The 24,490-nt window shown below is 39.8% G+C and overlaps 1 pseudogene; it reads left to right on the forward strand.

The window, feature by feature from the left end:
* The first annotated feature begins 6,768 nt into the window (after positions 1-6,768).
* LOC139309913 (vomeronasal type-2 receptor 26-like) lies at positions 6,769-23,770 on the forward strand (annotated as a pseudogene).
* The last annotated feature ends 720 nt before the right edge of the window (positions 23,771-24,490 follow it).

Raw genomic sequence — 24,490 nt, forward strand, 5'->3', positions numbered from 1 at the left:
CCCTTCCAGGTTGCTTCAGTATTTGCTTACATCAAGTCCCTGGAGAAGTAGCAGAAGACCAGGATGGTGATAATAATAGTGAGAAGAAAGTTCTCTGAGGATTCTGAACTTCTAGGGCTCCATGTGCACAGGGAAGATGGAGAATAGCATGTTAATGAAAAATCACCAATACATCCCTTGGGCATTTTTCTGTATTGGTTGTGTCTTTCTTGTTAGAAGATGTCCATAAAGCAATGCTAGAGGAAGATAGTTCAATACTCAGGGAATTGACTTCAACTGTCTTTCAACATGTCTTGTCTCCAGAGACTACTGGGGAAGGTCATCCAGAGCTATGGAGTTTGGTGCAACTCTAGGTTGCTGACACTCAGGGTGGGATTCAACCGGATCGCACTTTTTCGCTAGAACCTGTTGTTAACTTTCTAAGCAGTTCAGAGAATTGGTTGTTGGAAGAAATCTCCTTTTGTTTTTTTCTCACTTTACAAGGCTAATCCTGTAAGGAAGGCAAAAAGGAAAGAGTCTGGTGTTGTTTCTAGCCTAATCTTTATTGCCCTGCTTACAGAAACTGCGTCTCTGGTTAACCCTTATTACATTCTTGGCAGTACGTCTAGACTTACTGTTGCCTAAGCTTCTCCGGAGGATTTTTTTTTCCTTTGCTTTGCTGGTACTTTGCTGGGGCTTAACTTTCTTAAAGGGGAAGGCAGTGGTGGGATTCAAATAATTTAAATTATTTAATTAATAGGTTGTTAAATTATTTGAATCCCACCACTGTGGACACTTAACTCAATTACTGCCTGTCTTCTAACACCAAGAGTTGATCCCAGCCTAATGTTAAGAGTAAGGCATCTTTCTAATTTTCTTGTGTATTAGCTTGCCACATATCAATCTCAAATTGGAGCTGATTTTAAAATTGCTTATTTATTTATTTGTTTGTTTATTTATTTATTTATTTAATAAAATTTATATGCCGTCCTATCTCCGAGGACTCAGGGCGGCTCACAACAATAAAACAGCCAATTAAAATATAAAATACATAATGTATGTATATAATTTATATTTAAACCCCCAAAATCTAAAAACCCTCTCAGTCCAGGCTGGGCGATGTGAAGAACCATGTTTTTAATTCTCAGCGGAAGGTGCAAAGGTCAGGAGCCAACCGGAGCCCCATGGGGAGTTGATTCCAAAGGGTGGGTGCACCCACAGAGAAAGCTCTACCCCTGGGGGTCACCAGCCGACACTGTCTAGCTGATGGTGCCCGGAGCAGGCCCTCCCTGTAAGAACGCATCGGGCAATGGGCAGCTGTTGCTGGCAGCAGATGGTCCGCAAAATATCTTGAATTACTTATGCCTGAAGTAAAGCTTAATTTCCCATCTGCTCTAGCAATATCAATGTTTGGATGAGAACTAACTAAGAGTCAGGGAAGTGGCAGCTTTGGGGCTCTGTCATTGGGTAAATAGGGAGAAGTTATAGAGGGGATAGATGTTGATGTAAAACACTAAGATCCTTGATATTTTAAAGTTTCTTAGTTTATCAAATAAAAAGTGGGCTGTGTGCTCTGCAGCTAAGATGTGCCAACATGGTATGAGTGCTACCATGTTAAAAGTTTTACCTTTTAAAATACTAACAGTGAAGTCTAAAATAAGACCATGGAAGCAATCACTACCTTTAAACCCTACCTTATCTTAAGAGTCAGGGCGTGGTGGCTCAGCAGACTGATAGCATTGTAATTAACACCAGCTGTCTGCAATTCCTGTAAATTCAAATCTCACCAGGCTCAAAGGTTGACTCAGCCTTCCATCCTTTCAAAGGTAGGTGAAATGAGGACCCAGATAGTGGGGGCAATAAGCTGACTTTGTATAAAATATACAAAAGTATGAAGGCTATTGCTTAACGCATTGTAAGCCGCCCTGAGTCTCCAGAGAAGGGTGGCATATAAATCAAAAAAAAAAAAAAAGATGCTGAGCTTGTTGATCAAAATATCAGCAGTTCAGCGGTTCAAATCCCTACTGCCACATAATGGGCTGAGCTCCCATACTTCTCCCAGCTTCTGTCAACCTAGCAGTTCAAAAGCACATAAAAAATGCAAGTAGAAAAATGGGGACCACCTTTGGTGGGAAGGTAACAGCGCTCTGTGTGTCTTTGGCATTTAGTCATGCCAGCCACATGACCACAGAGACGTCTTCGGACAGCGCTGGCTCTTCGGCTTTGAAATGGAGATGAGCACGGCTCCCTAGAGTCAGGAACAACTAGCATATATAAGAGCCGAGGTGGCGCAGTGGTTAGAGTGCAGTACTGCAGCTACTTCAGCTGACTGCTAGTTCAGCAGATCAGCAGATCAAATCTCACTGGCTCAAGGTTGACTCAGCCTTCCATCCTTCCGAGGTGGGTAAACTGAGGACCCAGATTGTTGGGGGCAATATGCTAATGCTAATGCAATATGCTAATATGCAATATGCTATATGATAACTATGTAAACTGCTTAGAGAGGGCTGTAAAGCATTATGAAGCGGTATAGAAGTCTAAATAATAATAATAATAATAATAATAATAATAATAATAATAATAATAATAATAATAAATAATGACATAACAATAGTTGAAAAGAAAAAAATATGGTTCATTGACATTGCAATACCTTGTGATGCATGGATTGAAGATAAGCAGCAAGAAAAAAATCACAAAGTACCGGGACTTGCAAATTGAAGTTGAGCGACTGTGGAAAAAGAAATCGTGTGTTGTCCCGATTGTAATTGGAGCCCTTGGAGCAATACCCAAAGGGCTACCCCGCTATTCAGAAATTCTAAATTTGCCGGACTTGAACATTTTGACTCTACAAAAAAACACCTTACTCGGAACACCTTACATCCTCCGACGATACCTTAACAGTTCCTAGGTCCTTGGTTAGGACTCGAGCTGCTGAGCTATTAACCGGCCTCAAAGGCTGTGAATCTCACTAAAGATGATAATAATAATAATAATAATAATAATAATAATAATAATAATAATAATAATAATAATAATAATAATAATAATGTGCGAGGGGAACTTTTACCTTTATGTTAAGAGTAGGGCCTGTTTGGGATTTTATTTTCTGTAAGATCTCCATATATTCATCCTAAATTTACAGCTGATTTTAAAACTGCTTGGCCTCAAGTGAAATTTCATTTCCCATCTGTTCAATCAACATCAATTCATGAATGAGAGCTAAGACACAGGAAAGTGATAGCCTGTGGAAAGTTTTGTTGGTTAAATAGGGAGAAAGTTATAGAGTAGATAGACATTCTCTCCAGGGGTGAAATGTAAAATTTGTTACTACCGGTTCTGTGGGCATGGCTTGGTGGTGTGTGTGTGTGTGTGTGTGTAATGTGACTGGGTGGGCATTGCCAACTTTTTTTTTTTTAACTTTTCAAACCATTTTTTCTAATGCTTTGAAAAGTCTCTGCCGATCAGGCAACTCAGCTGGGATCATCAGAGAGGCTTTTCTAAAATGCCTCTCTGCCAATCAGGCAACTCAGCTAGGATCATCAGAGATTTTTCAAAGCATTTTTTTTACGACCTCTTCGGCCAAGAGGTTGCAGAAAAAAGCCTCTGACAATCCCAGCTGAGCCGCGTGATCATCAGAGCCTTTTTTTTTTTTTTTACTTTTAAAAGCATTTTTTCCTCGGAAGAGGTTGTAAAAAGCGGCTCAGCTGGGCAAGGTGGGGGGGTGCACAGGGATTTTTGCTACTGGTTCTCCGAACCACCCGCCACCATCGCTACTGGATCAGGCGATCCGGTCCGAATCGGGAGCATTTCACCCCTGATTCTCTCCTCCCCCACACACTTGTGCATTCAGGTAAATCACTGAGTAGCTTTATATTTTGAAGTTCCATATTTTATTAAGTAAAGAGAGTGGGCCATGAGGTCTGCAGCTGTGACAGTGGCAGTACCCAGATCATAGTGAATGGTGCGACCTGATTTCTTACCACACACATCCAGAAACTGGTTTGGGAAGACCAAGTGGTCCCCCTTCTTTTTCTGTGGGCATAAGTTGATAGAGTGGGGGCTCTTTGGCCTTCCTATCTTTGAGGCTGTGTGTAAATCCTCTCCCAATATTGTCAGATGGCCATGTTGGTGGTACATTCCTGATGTACCTAGTTGGGAAGGTTTTGTTTCCTATCTTGATATGTACATTTTAGGCATTAATTTGAGGTTTAAATGAAAGAGGGAATCTGAAGAAATATGTAAGACCATCCTGATAATGAAAGGTAGAAGGTTGGCCATACTTGGTGAATCTGATCTGGTATTCAAAGGTTGTCCCACTATATGTTGTTGTTTGTTGTTAGTTGCAAAGTCATGTCCGACCCATCATGACCCCATGGACAACTTTCCTCCAGGCCTTCTTGTCCTCTACCATCCTCTGGAGTCCATTTAAGCTCACGCCAACTGCTTCAATGACTCCATCCAACCACCTCATTCTCTGTCGTCCCGTTCTTCTTTTGCCCTCAGTCTTTCCCAGCATTAGGCTCTTCTCCAGTAAGTCCTTCCTTCTCATTAGGTGGCCAAAGTATTTGAGTTTCATCTTCAGGATCTGGCCTTCTAAAGAGCAGTCAGGATTGATCTCCTCTATGTTGTGACCGAGGCCCAAGTAGTGATTACCAAACACAATTCAGTCCTGAAAAAACTTATTTTATTAAAACAGCTGAGAATTAATTCATTCTCAGCTTAGTCCAAAACAAATTCTTCATACCCAGTCTGTCGGCCTTATCACCAACCTTTGATGTCTTTGGCAACCTGCCAAAGAGTTTTATTGGCAACCCCCCCCCACAAAGTTCAAGAGATGCTGAAAAGAAGCACCGGAATCAACGTTGCTTTTCTACAAAGAACTCAACAGCTTGTTGCTGCTCTTTTAAGCCTTATGGCCAATCATCTTCTGGCCTTATTCCCAAGTTGTCCTTTTTGCTTCAGCTGCTCTTGCCTTCTGGCAGCTCTTTGCATGCATGCACTAGGAACAGGTTCCTCCTGTTCCTCTGCCTCTCTGCTGTCCGCCTCTGGAGGCTCCGGAGTTTGCGCATCGCTCCCAGATGGCCCTGGACCCATCTTTGCCTCCAACACAGAGCCCTCGTCTGGGCCTTCCCCTGACTCCAGGACTGGCCCATTGTCCTCCCCAGCCTCCTCACTGTCCAACTCTGCTGCCAGGTCCACAGGCTGCTGGCGGACCACAACATTCTAGGACTGACCGGTTTGATCGTCTTGCAGTTCAAGGGACTCGCAGGAACCTTCTCCAGCACTATAATTCAAAGGCCTCAATTCTTTGGCTCTCAGCCTTTCTTATGGTCCAATGTTCACAGCCATACTGTCAGCCTCCTCTGGAACCACCTGTGCTCCACCGAACAAACACCACACGCACACACTCAAAGGTGAAGCTATCCGGTTTAATCGTAGCTTACACGGTGGTCATACAGTAAGCGCTGAAGTTTTCTGATGAAAAACAAAGTTGGAGATGCCTGATTCCTCCGCTTATCTGGCTTTATAGAACGCCCGCAAGCGCCCCTCCCTTGCTCAATTGTGCATTTAAAGTGACCGCGCTATTTAATCCTTCAGTTACTTCCGGATCTCGCTGTCCCTCGTATTGAAGGGCATTTGTTTCCTTTGACATCGTTTTATTGACCCTGTCCCCAGATTCCCTATACCGTCCACCACCTGATATCACCGTGCCCTGCTAAACGCTACAACACCCCCCTTCACCGTGTCTCTGTTCTTCTGGCTTGTCACAGTCCCCGGGATCATGTGTCGAGGGAATGGCTGACACTCGACACATACATTGCAACTGGGAACACCATAGCCTTGACTATATGTACTTTTGTTGGCAGGGTGATGTCTCCGCTTTTCAGTATGCTGTCTAGATTTGCCATAGCTTTCCTCCCCAGGAGCAAGCGTCTTTTAATTTCTTGGCTGCAGAATAACTAGAATTAAGTATCATCAATCTAGAGTGGCACCAAACTCCATAGCTCTGAGTGACCTTCCCCAGCAGTCTCTGGAGACATAGGACACAGTGAAGGACAGCAGAAACCAATTTTCTGGGTGTTGAAATATCTTCTTCCAGCATCACTTTCTGGACATGTCCTGACAGTGCCCCCAGGGGTATATCAGTAGCAATAACAATAGCACTTAGACTTATTTACCACTCCATATTGCTTTTACGGCCCTCTCTGAGTGGTTTACAAAGTCAGCCTGTTGCCCTCAACAATCTGGGTCCTCATTTTACCCACCTAGGAAGGATGGAAGGCTGAATCAACCTTGAGCCGGTGAGATTTGAACTGCCAAACTGCAGCTAGCAGTCAGCTGAAGTAGCCTGCAATACTGCACCACCTCGGCTCTTAGTAGTTTTTCACTAGCATGCTTTTCTCCAGCTATCCCTCTACACATTGAGCCCAGGAAGAACTTCAGGACCCCCAAAGGAGAAATTGCTTTTTACTATAATTATCACCATCCTGGTCTGAGAACCTCTTCTACTAATTCTCCAGAGATTGCCTTTGATGTAAACATCAGATAGAAGCAACATGCATCAGAAAAGGATAACTGCCTGTAGTCATGCTGAGTGTTGGGCACAACATTTAGGACAGGCAGGGACGGTGCTCTTGAATGTACTTTCTTCTCTTTCCAGGTGAAGCTCAATTTGTCTCTGTCTGAATGAGAAAAATCTCTAGCTATTCCATTTGGTGAAAGTGCTTTCAATTATTCTTAATACTGTTTAGAAACAGGAAGGGGATTGATTCAGCCCTATGACCAATGGACCTCCTGCTTTTGCTTCTGATACTGTGGGTGTCCCCACCAATCTCTGGGAAGCTTAGGATGAAGTGCCCACTGACTTTGGATCATCAGCATGGAAAAAAACCTTGGAGCTATTACCGGCCAGGAGACCATCTCATCGGCGTAGTCACAACTGCAACCAAAATGCCACATATAATTTTGCTTTTCAACATGGCTCCTTATAGTCAGTCTCGCTTGTAAGTAATTCAGTGTGAAGGAATTGCACTCCCTTCATTTGTACTTCTAACACTCTCCTTCTTTTCTTCTTATTTCATGTACTCCTATATTGCAGGATCTCTCCAATTTCTTGTATTGTTTTGATTTCCATGGTTTCCTTTTGTCTTATTTTGTGGAAGAGACTCAAATCCAAAGATGGGGAAGAAAAAAATACCCAAAAGAAGTCAAGATTATTTTCCTCGACCGTCCAATCCTAAATTCATTGCTTGAATATTAACTTTTGTTCAGAGTAGTAATTGAACAGGTTCTAGTTGCAGTTGCCAGCCCATTTCCATATTTAAATAACTACTCTTTGATACGCAGTGCCTGATACTTAGAGGAATAGAGTATGGTTTGTTTCTACAATTGCTTTTTTAAGTCACTAATGGAACATTCTGCTCCTTATAAGGTAGTTTGCCTTTAATGATTGAACTATTTTGAATTCTTATTCTTGGAGAAATAGCAATAAGAAATGAAAATCACCACCAGTACAAATGATGATATATTTGTGACTATTAAGCCTCCAGCCCATCTTCTTAACACTAATACAAATTTCATGGTGATGTGTGACTATCATTGACCTCTGGTTTAAAATCAGTCTTGGATTAAGACTCAATTTGTGTGTGGAGATAAATAGGATTATATTTTTTTTTTTAAAAAAAGTATTGTTGCTGTTAATGATGGTGAGAGTAACATGAGCATTTGTTTTACACTAGTTTATCTGTTGATAAGTCAAGAATACTGCACTTCATTTTCGCTATTCAAGTGGTCAACAAGAATCAATGGGTCCTACACAACCTCACACTTGGCTACAATGTCCAGGACAACTATTTGAGCACAATTGGTACTTCAGATGCCTTGTTGAACATTCTCTCTACTGGAGAAGCCAATGTTCCCAACTACAGCTGTGGAAGGAAGGACAATCTTTTGTCTCTTCTTGATGGAGCTAAGAGGGACATTTCCAGCCAGATGTCAACATTAATAGGCACCTACAAAGTCTCTCAGGTTTGTTTGTATGTTCTTGTACCCATTAAAGTTTGTATAGCTAAGTGACAAATCCAACCATATTTTCTGTTTGAAATTCAAGAGCTGCTTTTCACGATGGCCATTGTAAATGTGATGCCTATGGATTAGGACTCACATTGGGGAGGGGGACAAACATCAAAGCAGCCATATTCTCTCATGAAACCATCCCCACTGCTTTGAGGGCTTCTCCTGCATACTTTTGAAGATGACAAGAGGATGTGTGACCACATGAAAGAGTGTTCTGTACACAAAGAAGGATCAGCAGTTATTGCAAGGTAATGTTTAATACATGATATTGTAAATTGTGAAGAAATCTCAGATTTCTAAAAGGAAAGCCAGTGAATTATCTTATAGACAGTTGATAAAACATATATATCTTATGGACTCGTAGGGATCTCTAGCATTAATTAATTGCTTTATCAAAAATAGCATATTAGCCAATGTTGACCCTAATATGTTCATGATCAAATTGATCATAAAAATTATGAAATTTTATTGAATAGCAATAAAGATTCCACATGCTGGACTATTCAAAAATATCTCAAGTTGTGGGTCTCTCTATTGGCAAGTTGATTTAGATATATAAAAAATACCAGCCATTTCCAGTTGGGTGGAAAATGTTAATAGTAGTTCCTTTAGATAAAAATGGAGTAAAAGGGAACAAATTGTCATTTGTCTAATAGATATTGTGGCTAAAATATATGTTAGGTTCCTCTTGAGTAGAGCTGAGAGTACATAGATGAAAACCGCATCCTTGCAGAAAAACAAGCAGGCTTTAGGGAGAGGAAATATGTAATTGACAATTGTTCTGTCTTGAACTATCTACCATATTTTTCGGACTATAAAATGCACCGGTGTATAAGACACACCAAGATTTCGAAGAGCTAAGCAAGAAAAAAAAATTGTCCTCCCCAGCCCCTTGGAGCACTCTGCAGGCCTCCCAAAGCCTCTGCATGCCCTGTTTTTTTTGCGAAAAACAGGCCCGTTTTTCGCAAAAACGGAATACGCAGGGTGCAGCTTCGGGAGGCCAAAAATGGCTGTATTCTGTGTATAAGACACACCAACATTTCCACCCTCTTTTAAGGGGGGAAAAGTGCATCTTACACTCCAAAAAGTATGGTAATTACTAAATATGTCAATCAATAGAAACAACCGTGTGCTGATCTTACTGCAACATTTGACACAGTAAAAAGAGAGATATTACGCAGGAAATTGATTTCCTTTAAAATAGAACCCAGATTGATAGCCCTGGTCAAACTCTTTTCTACAACACTTCTTTGAGAGGGCGATTTGGACTCAGTGAAGACATGGAAAGAAGGATTGATACTTTCCAAAGGCTAAGACAAAGATTCATATTTGAAACATTGTTATTCAGCTGGATATTAACAACTTACTTGCGCTAATGAACCAATTTAAAGTCCACATCCTAAGGCCCTAAGGCCCTATTGTAACATCTTGTTAAGGACTGACAATATATTTTATTTATTTATTTATTGAATTTATTGGCCTCCCATCTTACCACAGGATAACTCTGATATATTTGTATCATACTCGCAATTTTGGTTGTTTTGCTTGTCTATTATTAGCAAATCATAATCAAAGTTTTGACAAAGGACATTATAGCCATTGATGGCTTTTCAATGTTGAACAAATGGAGTAACATCTTTCCTTACTTAGTTTTCTCTGAGGCTAGATTTTGGCTCCCTCATGAGGAAATTTACTGCTTCCATTTTAAAAAATCACAACTACCCAACTTCCTCAGCCCCATTTATTAATGTATCTAATGTTAAGGTTAACCCCACACTCTTATATCAAACTGAGTTTTACAACCCAAGGACCTGAGGGTGGGACACAAAGCAATGGGTGGAAACTAATCAAGGAGAGAAGCAACTTAGAACTAAGGAGAAATTTCCTGACAGAACAATTAATGAGTGGAACAACTTGCCTCCAGAAGTTGTGAATGCTCCAACACTAGAAGTTTTTAAGAAGATGTTGGATAACCATTTGTCTGAAGTGGTGTAGGGTTTCCTGCCTAAGCAGGGGGTTGGACTAGAAGACCTCCAAGGTCCCTTCTAACACTGTTATTCTATTCTATTCTATTCTATTCTATTCTATTCTATTCTATTCTATTCTATTCTATTCTATTCTATTCTATTCTATTCTATTCTATTTTAACTTAAAATATATCAATACTAGAACAAATCTAATCACATAATCTGAGAAGTATTTTGCAGGTAGATACATGGATGTCAGCTGTTGTCGCCAGAACTGAACTGGGAATTTATATAATTTTTTCTTTGTCTAAAATCAAGACATATACTGACTTTATCAATGGGATGGGCAGCATAACCAAATTAATTAATAATAAATAAATAAAATTATGGGTGTGGAAGCTATGGAACCTGTCAAACTCCCAAAGTTCTCTATTTTAGAGCAGGCAAACATTCAATTAAAGATGCCTTGGTTTGTCCAACTGACAAATTATATTAGGAGCTCTGCTCTCCCTTTCTTTCGTAGAACAGGAGGACAAAATAAAAAGTTTCTACACAAAGCATCCAGGATATCAAAGCAGAGAAAGATATAACCATCCTCACTAAAAGTGGCACCTTGAAATGGATGTGACACTATATACATAACCTTCCAAATTGCATAATATTTAAATGAAGAGATGCCTAAACATCTTAGGGTAGTATTTACTCTAGCAAAATTTGAGGAGTTGGATACAATGGAATATTTCACCGAGTCCCTTACAAAGGGGACTAGCTTCCAGAGCTAGAAGATGTAACACATCTATTATTTGAATGGGAATTGTGCAAAAAAGAGAGGTCAGTATCTTGAACTGCACATTAGACAGACGACCTAATGGGATCCTTGTATTAAAATAATATACTGTATTTTTCAGAGTATAAGATGCACTGGAGTATAAGACACAGCTTAGTTTTTGGAGAGGAAAATGGGGTGGGGGAAAAATTTGCCTACCAGGTACTCAGGGGTGAAATGCTTCCAGTTCGGACCGGATCACCTGATTCGGTAGCAATGGCAGCGGGTGGTTCGGAGAACCGGCAGCAAAAATCCCTGCAACCCCCCCCCCCCCATGCCCAGCTGAGCTGTGTGATCATCAGAGGCTGTTTTTTTTTTACTTTTAAAAGCATTTTTTCTACAACCTTTTCGGCCGAAAAAATGCTTTTAAAAGTAAAAAAAAAAAAAAAGCCTCTGATGATCGTGCACCTCAGCTGGGATTGTCAGAGGCTTTTCAAAGCATTTTTTTCTGCAACCCCTTCAGGCGAAGAGGTTGTAGGGAAAAAAATGCCTTTAAAAGCCTCTGGCGATCCCAGCTGACTTGCCTGATCGTCAGAGGCTTCTAAAAGCATTTTTTTTCCTGCAATCTCTTAAAGTTGTAGAAAAAAATGCTTTTAAAAGTAAAAAAAAAGTTGGCCATACCCACCCAGTCACATTACCCCACCACCACCAAGCCACACCCACAGAACCGGTAGTAACAAATTTTAGATTTCACCCCTGCAGGTATTCATCTGGCTAGCGTCCTTAATCTGGTCAGCTTCAGTACATTAGTTTGCTGTTTTTTTATCCCCTGCTTGGGGATAAAAACAACAGTTTCTAAAGCATAACTGATCTTTGGAGAGAGAAGCAATGAGAAAAGCAGGCAAACCACAGAGATCGCTTCACTTGCTAGCACCTCCTTAGGGCTGAAAAAAAAAAGCTTCACAGCTGAGACTCGGAGGGAGCAGGCAAATCAGGGAAGATCGCTTCACTGAAAAAAAGCTTCTAAAGCACAGCTGAGAGTCGGACGGAGATTGCTTCACTCACTAGTGCCTTGTTAGGGCTGAAAAAAAGCTTGGAAAAAAATACATTTGGAGTATAAGATGCACCCAAATTTTCAGCTTCTTTTAGGAAGGAAAAAAGTATGTCTTATAACTTCGAAAAATACGGTATTTTCTGTCTCATCAGAATTCAAAACTTACATTTAATATGAACCTTTATTGGAACAAATCGGTTCAGTTGAGATCTGCATATGAGGGTCTTGTGCAATAAATTTTAGGGGTGAACCAGAAATATGATTTGCATTTTCTTCTACTTATTTCTTTTATTCTACATTAGGTACAGTTTTGTTAAGGTCCCATGTTTTATATTTTGCATCTTGAAATGGATTGATAGCTAATCAACAATAAACTATTATGATATGTTGGTGGGAACAAAGTTGAATGTATTTAAAGCCAATATTTTGGACTTGATCTGACACCAAAGATAACATAGCATTTGTCAGCCTAGAGGCCATTTTGGATCTTCAGGGCTGCCACACTTAGTGCTGTGGGAAAGTGGGAAGGGGGTTGCATGGAGTTGGTAGAGTTATTTAGCCATAACAACATTCTTTTCTCTGAAAGTCAAAGACGTTTAGCCTGCACCTGGAGTGGCGTGACTGGGAGGTATCTCCAGTTGGGACGGTGGATTGATTGGACCATGTGATGGACATGTGGGTGTTGGGGCAGGGACTTTGACTTTCTTTTGTGTGGGGAAAACCTGGGAGCTTTCAGATTCGGGTTTTCCCAGATGTGCCAATATGACATCTCTAATAAAATGGATCTTTGAGGAATTGTTTGCCTCAGAGTCTTACTTGATTGGGGGTGTTTCTTGGAATCCTGACAGCATTTTTCATTATTTTTACAGATCAATTGTGCATTTGGTTCAGAAGTCCTGAAGGAAAAAAGTCAATTCCCCTTTCATCATCAGCTTTTACCCAAAAAAGGATTCTTCTACAAAAGAACTGTCCAAGTGCTCCTCCACTTCAGATGGACTATGATTGGTCTCTTTGCTTCAGACACAGAGGAGGGAGAGAATTTCATGAGGACTTTAACTCCTACACTTGTCAGGAATGGAATTTGTGTTGTTATCTCACAACAATTCTCAACAACTGGAAATACAGCACCCATCAGGGAGGCCATCTCTAAGTGGAGACAAGTCAATGTCTATGTTCATTTCATAGAATTTGTTTCCCTTTTGGACAGAATTCTTCCTTTCCATTTAACACTTAAGCGTTTGCCAGGATCCATTGAAGGGAAAGTCTGGATCCTGGCAACTTATGTGGATTGCCCAATTAAAAGCAATAGAATTCTCAAATTTGTCCATAGTATTTGGAACTTCGCTTTTAAGGTTAGAAAAAGGCAAAAGGATTATGGCTTTGAACCAGGTCTCTTCCTGGAACCCAAATATGAAGATAAGTCCTTTCACTGTTCTTTTTCCAAGCACATCTTTTCTGTCAAAGGACGAAGAAGATGTACCCAGAAAGCACCACTGGAGACCCAAAAGAAAAGGAACAGTATCTGGATGCAAAATGACTCCTATATTTACAGTTTCATTTTGACTCTGGCCCATGCCTTGAATGCTGCATATCTATCCATATCCCAGAGGAGAAGAAAGGAGGGTAAAAATATATTGGGGACTCCAAGGCTGCAACCATGGCAGGTATGTGGTCCTGACAAGGATCCATCAAATTAAATTATTTTTGAGAAAGAATCCAAAAGAGAAGTAGGAGAACCATCTCAACCTTCTTGTGCCAGAAAAGGCCAACCGATCTGGCCAAGCTAATTGCTCAGCGCATAATCTTCTAAAGAGCCAGCACCATGACAGAGGCATTTTAATATTATATGCACCAAGACAAATTCCTTGTATATCCAATCACACTTTGCCAATGAAAAATTCTATTCTATTCTGTTCTGTTCTATTAAATCCTGTTAAATTTAAAAAGAATATATGCATTTTAAAAATACTTTATGTATAGGTTTGAAATTACCAACATAGAATTTTACCTTTATAAATTTGAAGGAAAACCTGAGAGCATCTAGCCCAATCCCCCCTCTCTGTAGGAATCCCAGTTAAAGCTTCTCTAACTGATGGCTACTCAGTCTTTGCACTGAGATAATCAGTGAAAGGGAGAATGAACTTCTCTGCTTTATTGGCTCACCTCTAAAACTCCTTATCCTGTTAAGATATTTTTCTTTGTCAGAGTCTCTTATCTTGTGACTACCTTCATTTTACTGTATCCCACAGTCTGGGAAAAAAAAAAAGATCTTAACCTTTTTTCTAACATCTTCTTAGAAAGATGCACCACCATGAGCCAAATTGGCACAGTGGTTAGAGTGCAGTACTGCAGGCTACTTCTGCTGCCTGCCTGCTGCCTGCAATTTAGCAATTTGAATCTCACCTGGCTCAAAGTTGACTCAGCCTTCCATCCTTCCGAGGTGGGTAAAATGAGGATCCAGATTGTTGGGGGCAAATATGCTGACTCTGTAAACCACTTAGAGAGGGCTTGTAAAGCACTGTGAAGAGTTATATAAGTCTAAGTGTTATTCCTATTGCTATCTTTCAGTTATTGGAAGAGCACTCTACCCTCCCTTCTCCAACAAATAAAAGTGTTTAGTTGGAAAATATCTTCCCAGATTTGTTATTTACAGCTGCTGTAGAGCAATGTGGCTCGTCTTCTTGTTGTCTTTCTCCAAGGCTAAGACTCGTTCCTTTGATCTCTTCCTTGGCTTCTTTGCCCTTCTCTAAATCTGATCCAGGTTTTCTGTAGCATCTTCTCCAGCGTGATGCCCACAATGCGACCTGGTATTTGATTGGCATCTCTTCAAAGCATGATATCCGCAATTTCCTGATATTTTTATGGATGTTCTGCCTTCTTTCCACAAGCATGACATAGAACAGGGGTGTCAAACTGGCAGCCTGCAAGCTGGATGCGTCACGCACAAGGCACACCAGCTCCACAAAGGCAAAAAAAAAATCGCAATACGTCACAATATGTCAGGTGACACAATCGAGTTGACACCCATGACATAGAACATAGACTAATAGAGTTGGAAGTGGCCTTGGAGGTCTTCTAGTCCAACCCCCTGCTTAAGCAGGAGATCCTATACTATTTCAGACAAATGGTTGTCCAGTCTTTTCTTAAAAGCCTCCAGTGATGGAGCACCCACAATTTCTGAAGGCAACCTATTCCATGGTTGATTGCTTCCACCATTAGAAAATTTCTCCTGAGCTCTAGGTTGTTTCTCTTCTTGATTAGTTTCTAGACATTGTTTCTTGTCTTGTCTTTTGGTGCTTTGGAAAATAGTTTGACCGCCTTGCCTTTCTAGGATCCCCTCAAATATTAGAACACTGATATTATGACACTCCTAGTTCTCCTTTTCATTAGACTAGACATTACCCAGTTCCTGTAACTATTCTTCGTAGGTTTTAGCATTAGTTCTTCATATGTTTTAGCATTTGTATGTTTTAGTAACCATTCTTCATATGTTTCACATTGCTGGCTCACATTTGTTTTCCAAACCACTACTATTTTGAGATCATTTTCACAAGTTTGGTATCCCTTATCTTTCTTCCCATATATCATTAATGACATCATCACCAAATTAATTATATGATTCTTATGAAATCATTAAAATACAACTACTACTAACTTGTTATAATCAGTGACCAGTAGACATGCTATATGTAATATTATGAGAAAAAGTACAAATTAATGAAATGTTTATACAGTATTGTAGGTGCCATCTATTTGTTCTTATATGAGATACCATCATTTGTCAAGTCCTACTTGTTAAAAATCAGATAATTTTCTACTGGGTTTTGTTTATGATCCTCTCTCTATCAGGAAATCATAAATATTTTTCTGGGAGATTGGTATTTTTGAAAGACCTTAAAATAACTTTTTGTGTGAGTTAGTACAAAGTTTGCATCACAAAACCATGATTTGTCATCTCTACCTGTCTGTATTAATGAATGTATATGTGTATATGTGTATATGTGTATATGTGTATATGTGTATATGTGTATATGTGTATATGTGTATATGTGTATATATATATATATATATATATATATATATATATATATATATATATATATATATATATATATATATATATAAAAATAGAGGACTAATTGTTATTCTTAACTCCCTAGTTTTATAAGGAACTTTGAAAGTTATTTGAGTACAATTTCAAGACAGTTTTTTTCATACTACTCAGCCTTCACTTAACTGAGTTTCTAATCATCTCATCAGGAGATATTTTGTTAATACTTTGCTGAAATCAAGTTATATTACCAATATTAAGGAAATGAATGATATGTGTGAAGGACCTTGGGGACTTGGGGAATAGTTGCTGCCTAGAAATCATCAAATAAAGGTTGGGGGGGGGGGGCAGGCAGGAATCCCAGAACTGTATAACAGGCAAAGAAAAAAAATCAGAAAGGATTCTCCTTAATTTTGCAAGCTTTCAAAAGTGTGGATGGGAGATTTCTACTTTCAGATTTCTGACTTTCTTCTTGATAATTCCATGTTTTCTGGTAATCATCCTGTTGTTTCCAAGGAGTTTAAGAATAATCTATTTTATTTTCAGTTTACTCAATTTATATAGTACCTGCTCTAGAATGTTCTCTATAATTGATAAATTTTATCAGCTATTTATTTTGCTAATATATATTTTATAAATATGTGCTTGACAAATTTTGCTGAGCCTTTAATTTTCACTTTTGAAGATAGTGGTAACACATTTTCCCACAATTGAGCATATGAGCAAGTTTGATAACTGTAGAAGAAGGATTCAATTCTTCAAAGACCATGGGAGAAAAGAAACCAAGTTTTCTGCTTTTAAGGTTCTTGGATGTTTCTATTCTAGTTCCATCCTTTTCTGGCTAAGAATGAATTTTGGAATTTTTCCCGAGACAAACTATACTTGAAACCAAATGGAGATGTAGAGGGAGATCTGATGATCAGGAGCTGCAGGGCTTCGGCTAAGGATAATTCTGTACTAGAAAAACTGGAGAATTTTGATAGACAGAGTCTTATTAACAACCAAGATGCTCTTTCACAGCTAAAGTTGCTCAGGAAGGTAGGTGAAATAATCACATTTTTTTTTCTCTCTCTCTCTTTTCCACAGCTTTAGGACTCATTTCAAAATAGGCTAAGCCTGATGACTAAGTGGATGATCTTGACTGAGAATTGAATGTGGGGAGGAAAACCCTTGTAGGTTTCTTAAATGACTTGGGTACTATTGGGCAAGATGTCTTTCAGAGGCTATCATATGGTTTTAAGTCATTCAGCAATGCTAAGGGACTATACCTTAGGATAGAGATCAAAATTGTTTTGTGTCCTCTCTGCAATCTGGTATCTCCATAAAAAAAACTCAACAAAAATTACAGAGGCTTTGAAATCCTGGGGATTGTGCCACTGAGAGCCTCATGATCTTGACAGACTTGAACATTGGGCGCTATCTAACAAAATGAAATTCAATGGTGAAAAAAGTAAGGTTCTTACTTTTAGGCGAAAAAAACAAAATGCACAGGAACAGTATTTGTGGTACCTCGCCCAATAGTAGTAACTGTGAGAGGGATCTTGGAGTCCTAGTGGACAACCATTTAAATATGAGCCAGCAGTGTGCAGCAGCTGTCAAAAAAGCCAACACAGTTCTAGGCTGCATAAACAGAGGGATAGAATCAAGATCACATGAAGTGTTAATACCGCTTTAAAATGACTTGTTAAGGCCACACTTGGAAGACTATATTCAGTTTTGGTCACCACGATGTAAAAAAGATGTGGAAACTCTAGAAAGAGTGTGGAGAAGAGCAGCAAAGATGATTAGGGGACTGGAAGCTAAAACATATGAAGAAGGGTTGCAGGAACTGGGTATGTCTAGTTTAATGAAAAGAAGGACTAGAGGAAACATGATAGCAGTGTTCCAATATCTCAGGGGTGCCACAAAGAAGAGGGAGTCAAGCCATTCTCCAAAGCCCCTGAGGGCAGGACAAAAAGTAGTGGGTAGAAACTAATCAAGGAGAGAAGCAATCTAAAACTAAGGAGAAATTTCCTGACAGTTAGAACAATTAATCTGTGGAACAACTTGCCTTCAGAAATTGTGAATGCTCCAACACTGGAAGTTGTTAAGAAGATGTTGGATAGCCATTTGTCTGAAGTGGTGTAGGGTTTCCTGCCTAAGCAGGGGGTTGGACTAGAAGACCTCCAAGGTCCCTCTGTTATTCTGTTATTCCTTACCCCAATGTAGCAGAGAAAAAGGCAATTATGTTGGCCAGTCCTCAAGTTCTCAGGGAGGTAAAAGAAAGGCATGGATAACTCTGGCCAAGGCTGGTATTCTTAAGGACATCACAGACAGTAAACCTGCCCTTTCAGGGGACATTGATCACCAAACATGAGAAACTGAATCCAGTGAAATTCAATCAAAGCTGGTATGTGTGTGGGGGTGGGGGGTGGGGGGGATGTTATTGTACCCAGTGGGAAATAAGTTTTGGAATTAGGATTCAACTTGTCCTGGCTGGAGAAAGTGTCATCTCATATGCAAGGTCCATAGTATGTGATGTTCTTAAGTAGACCAGTCCTGGTCAGTTATTTATGCTTCTCTTTCACCCCACTAGTGCAATTGGCCTTCTGTTTGTAGGAGAGAGGGCCAAGCTTTCTGTTCATAATCATAATGACTGGTCTGATGCAGTGGTGAAATTCCAATTTTTTTACTACTGGTTCTGTGGGCATGGCTTGGTGCGCGTGGCAGGGGAAGGATACTACAGTTGCGTCCCTTTCTGGATCGGGACTCCCTACGCACGGTCACTCAAGCACTCGTCACTTCCCACCTGGACTACTGCAATGCTCTCTACATGGGGCTCCCCTTGTGGTGCACCCGGAGGCTGCAATTGGTCCAGAACATGGCCGCGCAGGGGATTATGGGAGCGACGGGGTGCTCACATATAACACCTCTCCTGCGCGAGCTGCACTGGCTTCTTGTGGTCTTCCGGGTGCACTTCAAGGTGTTGGTGACCACCTTTAAAGCGCTCCATGGCTTAGGGCTGGGGTATTTGTGAGACCGCCTTCTGCCGCCGATAGCCTCCCACTGACCGGTTCGCTCACACAGAGAGGGCCTCCTCAGGGTGCCGTTGGCCAGGCAGTGCCGGCTTGCGACCCCCAGGGGGAGAGCCTTCTCTGTGGCAGCACCTGCCCTCTGGAATGACCTACCCCCTGAGATGTGCACGATATCAGACCTCCGGACTTTTCGTCGGGCCCTGAAGACACACTTGTTCCATCTAGCTGAGCTGGCTTGATCCCATCCTCTTAGTTTTTTAATCGAAATTCGGTTTTAATTGGGTTGTTTTAAATTCGGGCCAAAATTATTTAATTGTTTTTAAAATGTTTTTAAATTTTATATACTATGTTTTATCCTGGCTGTACACCGCCCTGAGTCCCGCAGGAGAAGGGCGGTATAGAAATATAATAAAATAAATAAACAAATAAAATAAATAAAATCCTCATTCCCTCCCCACTCCTGGGGGAAGAATATTGTAAAATCTCAATTCCCACCCCACTCTGGGGCCAGCCAGAGGTGGCATTTGCCGGTTCTCCAGACTACTCAAAAATTCTGCTACCGGTTCTCCAGAACCTGCTGGATTTCACCCCTGGTCTGATGGGAGATAATGACAAACAAGTCAAACACAGACTTCAATTGATAGTTAGAACTGCAGAAAAAACAATTGCTACCAACTTGCCATCTATTGAGGATCTGTAGACTGCACAAGTCAAAAAGAGGGCTGTGAAAATATCTACAGACCCCTCACATCCTGGACATAAATTGTTTCAACTCCTACGCTCAAAACAATGCTATAGGGCACTGCACACCAGAACAACTAGACACAAGGACAGTTTTCCCCCTGAATGCCACCACTCTGCTTAACAAGTAATTCCCACAACACTGTCAAATAATTCACTAAGACTATATTACTATTATTCTTCTCTTCCTTACTAATATCTATCTCTTCCCACTTATTACTATAACCATGTTGCTTGTAACTTTCAATTATATTGTTTTTATTTGTTTCCTAGTACAATTTGATAGCTTATTAGTAACCTTGACTATCACTAAGTGTTCTATCTTTTTATTCTTGATGAAGAATGTACATAAGGAGAATATTTTATTCTCCTTATGTACATTGAGAGCATATACACCTAAGTCAAATTCCTTGTGTGTCCAATCATACTTGGCCAATAAAGAATTCTATTCTATTCTATTCTATTCTATTCTATTCTATTCTATTCTATTCTATTCTATTCTATTCTATTCTATTCTATTCTATTCTATTCTATTCTATTCTATCCTATCCTATTCTATTCTATCCCATCCCATCCCATCCCATCCCATCCTATCCTATCCTATCCTATCCTATCCTAATGCCCTGGCCGAAAAAACTGAAGCGCTGAAACTTGACTTGAAAGTCAAGTTGTGATATCAGAATTAATGATGGAGAATTAGAAAAGAAATTCTATTTAGTTCTGGCCTTTGATTTCTAGGAAGGTACTTAATCTGAATGCAATTATTGATCTTAATTGTTAGCTTCCCTAGGGGGAAAACGGAGGCTCCAAATTTATCTAATAGTAAATATGGGTCTGTCCTTCCATGGCAGCTGGTGTCACCTCAGTAACATTCTTCAACAGAAAGGACCTTTTCTTGTATATCTAACTGGGTCTTAAAAATATTGCTTTCTGACAAAGGGCTCATATTCATGTCCCACATGCTGCAGCAACTGATGTCTGAATTAATTTTTTTTTTTTTGAGGACATGTTCTCATGACCTTGTATTTTCCCTACATTTCTAGAAAAGACTTGGTTTCCTTTGACCAAGATAGCAACCATTTAAATTGAAGAAAATATATAGAAAAAAACAAAGATCATCTCCTTTAAGGTTGACAGTCCTGATTTGTTTTATCTATGTATTTATGTATATATTTATATGTAGTCCAGAGACTACTTGGCTACGTGGTCTTCCGGGTGCGATTCAAGGTACTGGTTACCACCTTTAGAGCGCTCCATGGCTTAGGACCCGGATATCTTCAAGACCGCCTTCTGCCACCAAGAGCCTCCCGCCGGCCAGTAAGCTCCCACAGAGAGGGGCTCCTCGGGGTGCCATTGGTCAAACAGTGTTGGCTGGCGGCCCCCAGGGGCAGAGCCTTCTTTGTGGGGGCACCTGCCCTATGGAACAAATTGCCTCCGGAGATAAGGAGGATTCCAGATCTACGCACCTTTCGCCGCACCCTCAAGACCTTCCTATTCCGACAAGCCGGGCTGGCCTAACTCTTTTAATTGAGTAATTTAATTCTTAATTTGATTTTAAATTGGGGGTGTTTTAATTGTCGTGGGCCAATACTATTTAATTTGTTTTAAACTATTTTTAAATTTTGTATTCTATGTATTTTTATCTTCGACGGTTCACCGCCCTGAGTCCTTCGGGAGAAGGGCGGTATATAAATTTGAACAATAAATAAATAAATAAATAAATAAATAAATAAATAAACAAACAAACAAACAAACAAACAAACAAACAAACAAACAAACAAAATTCATGTTGGCCTCCATTTTCCATAAATGATTAGTCTTGACACATTTTCTTGTTTCTTGTCATTCCTTGTTTTTCTGCTTAGTCTCTGCCTGAATCCAAATGTGTCGAAAATTGTCATCCTGGATTTGTCAAGCAGGTTCGAGAAGGAGAGCCACTTTGCTGCTATGACTGTGTTCCTTGTCCGGAAGGGACCATCTCTACTGAGGAAGGTGGTTAATCAAAAAAATTTAAAAAAATAAAATAAAATGGGGGTGGGTGGGTGGGTGAGAGGCAGGTCTCATGCTGGTGGATTTATCCAGTTAATTTTTATGAAAGCTGCAAGTTAAAAGGCAGATTGCGGTTGCAATTTTTTTTTTCTAATTTATTTTTAAATTGCACAATTTTATATCTCAATGGAAAAATAACAAAGCAAATTTGAAGAAGGGACTGGGAAAAAATAGGGGTGTGTGACAGATTTGGCAAGCTTTACTATTGCCAGATAAAATATCTCTTTTGCTTTTTGGTTTGGATGTATCCTTCCATGTTTATCTATCTGAGAACATTTGAGTTCTTTGAAACGTGAGGAATGGCCTTACATCAACTTCCAGGAACAGGGGGTTCTACATGGGCCTCCCTTGAGTATTACTGAGAAGATGCCACTGATCCACAATGAGATGGTATGGACAGTTATGGGTGCATCTCATTAAACCCATTTAACCATTTATATAAGTAGATACCACAGATTGTTTGCAGGACTAGCTTTCTCTACCAGTGAATTTTCATCAGATCCTCTAAACTGGATCTAAAAGATTAACTGACTCATTATTTACTTCTAACAGTGTAGGTTCCTATCAAGATTCAGCAAATTACACAGGAAATTCTTCAGGTCCTAGGACTTCCTTCCTTTCTTCATAGAACTTAACTATACTATACTATACTATACTATACTATACTATACTATACTATACTATACTATACTATACTATACTATACTATACTACACTACACTACACTACACTACACTACACTACACTACACTACACTACACTACACTACACTACACTATTACTATTACTATTACTATTACTATTACTATTACTATACTAAGATAGATAGATAGATAGATAGATAGATAGATAGATAGATAGATAGATAGATAGATAGATTCTTCTTAATTTTCTTCTGTGCAGTTGTTAAATTATGGAATTGTTTCAGAAGATGTTGCTTTCCTCAGACATTCTCCCAAGACCATATTTCTTGAAAAGTAAAAAGACAGAATAGTAAAGAAGTGTGTCTGCTGATGTTCAACAAATTGTTTTTATACTTTTATGAACTGTTTACTATTTACTGGGGCTTTCCTTTCTCTCAGTATCAGCTGCCCTCCAAAGAAGGTATTCTGTAAAAAGTAAAAGAACATAATATTAAAGAAATATTGGTGTTTGGTTTCCTCAGATATGGAAAAATGCACCAAGTGTCCAGATGAAAAATATCCAAATGAGGATCGAGTCAAATGTATTCCCAAAGTCATATCCTTCCTGTCTTATGGAGAACATCTGACTATTATCCTGGTCTCTTTTACCTTATTCTTGTTCCTAACCACACACTTTGTTTTACTCATATTCATTAAATACCGAGAAACTCCCATTGTCAAAGCCAACAATCGAGACCTCTCCTATGTCCTCCTGGTCTCCCTCCTGCTTTGCTTCTTATCTCCTTTTCTCTTCATTGGTCAACCAAGGAAAGCCACCTGCCTTCTCCGACAAACAGTTTTCAGTATCATCTTCTCAGTTGCCATTTCTTCTCTCTTAGCCAAAACAATCACAGTGGTGTTGGCTTTCCTAGCCACAAAACCAGGAAACCAAATGAAGAGATGGTTGGGGAAGAGCTTGGCCAACTCCATCATCCTTTCTTGTTCTGCTGTCCAAATTATCATCTGTTCCACCTGGCTGGGATTTTCTCCTCCATTTCCTGACTCTGATCTCCACTCCCAGCCTGGAGAGATCATCCTACAATGCAATGAAGGTTCTGTTTTCATGTTCTACATCACCCTCAGCTACCTAGGCTTCCTGGCTTCCATCTGCTTCACAGTGGCTTTCCTGGCCAGGAATCTCCCTGGGGCGTTCAATGAAGCCAAGCTGATCACCTTCAGTATGCTGGTCTTCTGCAGTGTCTGGGTTAGTTTTGTGCCCACCTACTTGAGCACCAAAGGGAAATACATGGTTGCTGTTCAGGTCTTCTCCATCTTGGCCTCCGGTGCTGGGCTGCTGGGTTGCATCTTCATTCCCAAGTGCTACATTATCCTCCTGAGGCCAGATCTAAATACCAAGGAACATCTAATGATAAAAGTAGGGAACTAATAGTGAAATGATTTCTTAGGCTCATAATGTTTAATTATTCATTATTATTGGGTTTGTCTGCTTCCTTTGCACCTGTTTGACAATCTATGTTATTTAAAATTAGATAAAATTATGAACAGTGTAAAACTAAAAGAAAATAAAATCTAATATTGGACAATATAATAAATGAATTCATAATTAATATTTGTATTCTTTTAGTTCATAGTCTGCATATTCCTCAGCATGGGAGTTAGCCAATATTTGGCTTCAGCAACCATTCAGAATAGGACAAATATGAGATATCCTGGGCATAAGGATGCCACATATTTGACAGGTGTTTCAAAGAAAATTACAAAGGTCTCAATGTCATCTCTTTCACAGTTGTTTTCTTGAACAGCTTCTTCAGTTCTGACTGAATTACAGGGAATGGAAGGATGTATATTCCTTGAAGTCAACTGACTGTTAGCACTCTGAAGGTCAGTCATTTGCCCTCTGAGAGTCATTGAGGCCATTTGGGGATTTATCTGTGTCCCCAGGGTCTCCTGAATCAAGGGCAAATGGGTGTGGAACCTTCTTGGTACATCTGAAAGGACTGTGTTATAAATAGGAGATACGTGGTTTTGTATCCCCTCCCTCTCAAATGTATATAGACTCAAATGCCTACACACAGGTGCTCAAAGTTTGGTGAATAAACAAGGTGAACATACAGTACACAAAGGAAAATATGATATGATTGCCATT

Source organism: Pituophis catenifer, unplaced genomic scaffold (assembly GCF_029215685.1).
Source record: "Pituophis catenifer annectens isolate HBS135680 unplaced genomic scaffold, rPitCat1.0.hap2 SCAF_2, whole genome shotgun sequence".
Lineage (NCBI taxonomy): Eukaryota > Metazoa > Chordata > Lepidosauria > Squamata > Colubridae > Pituophis > Pituophis catenifer.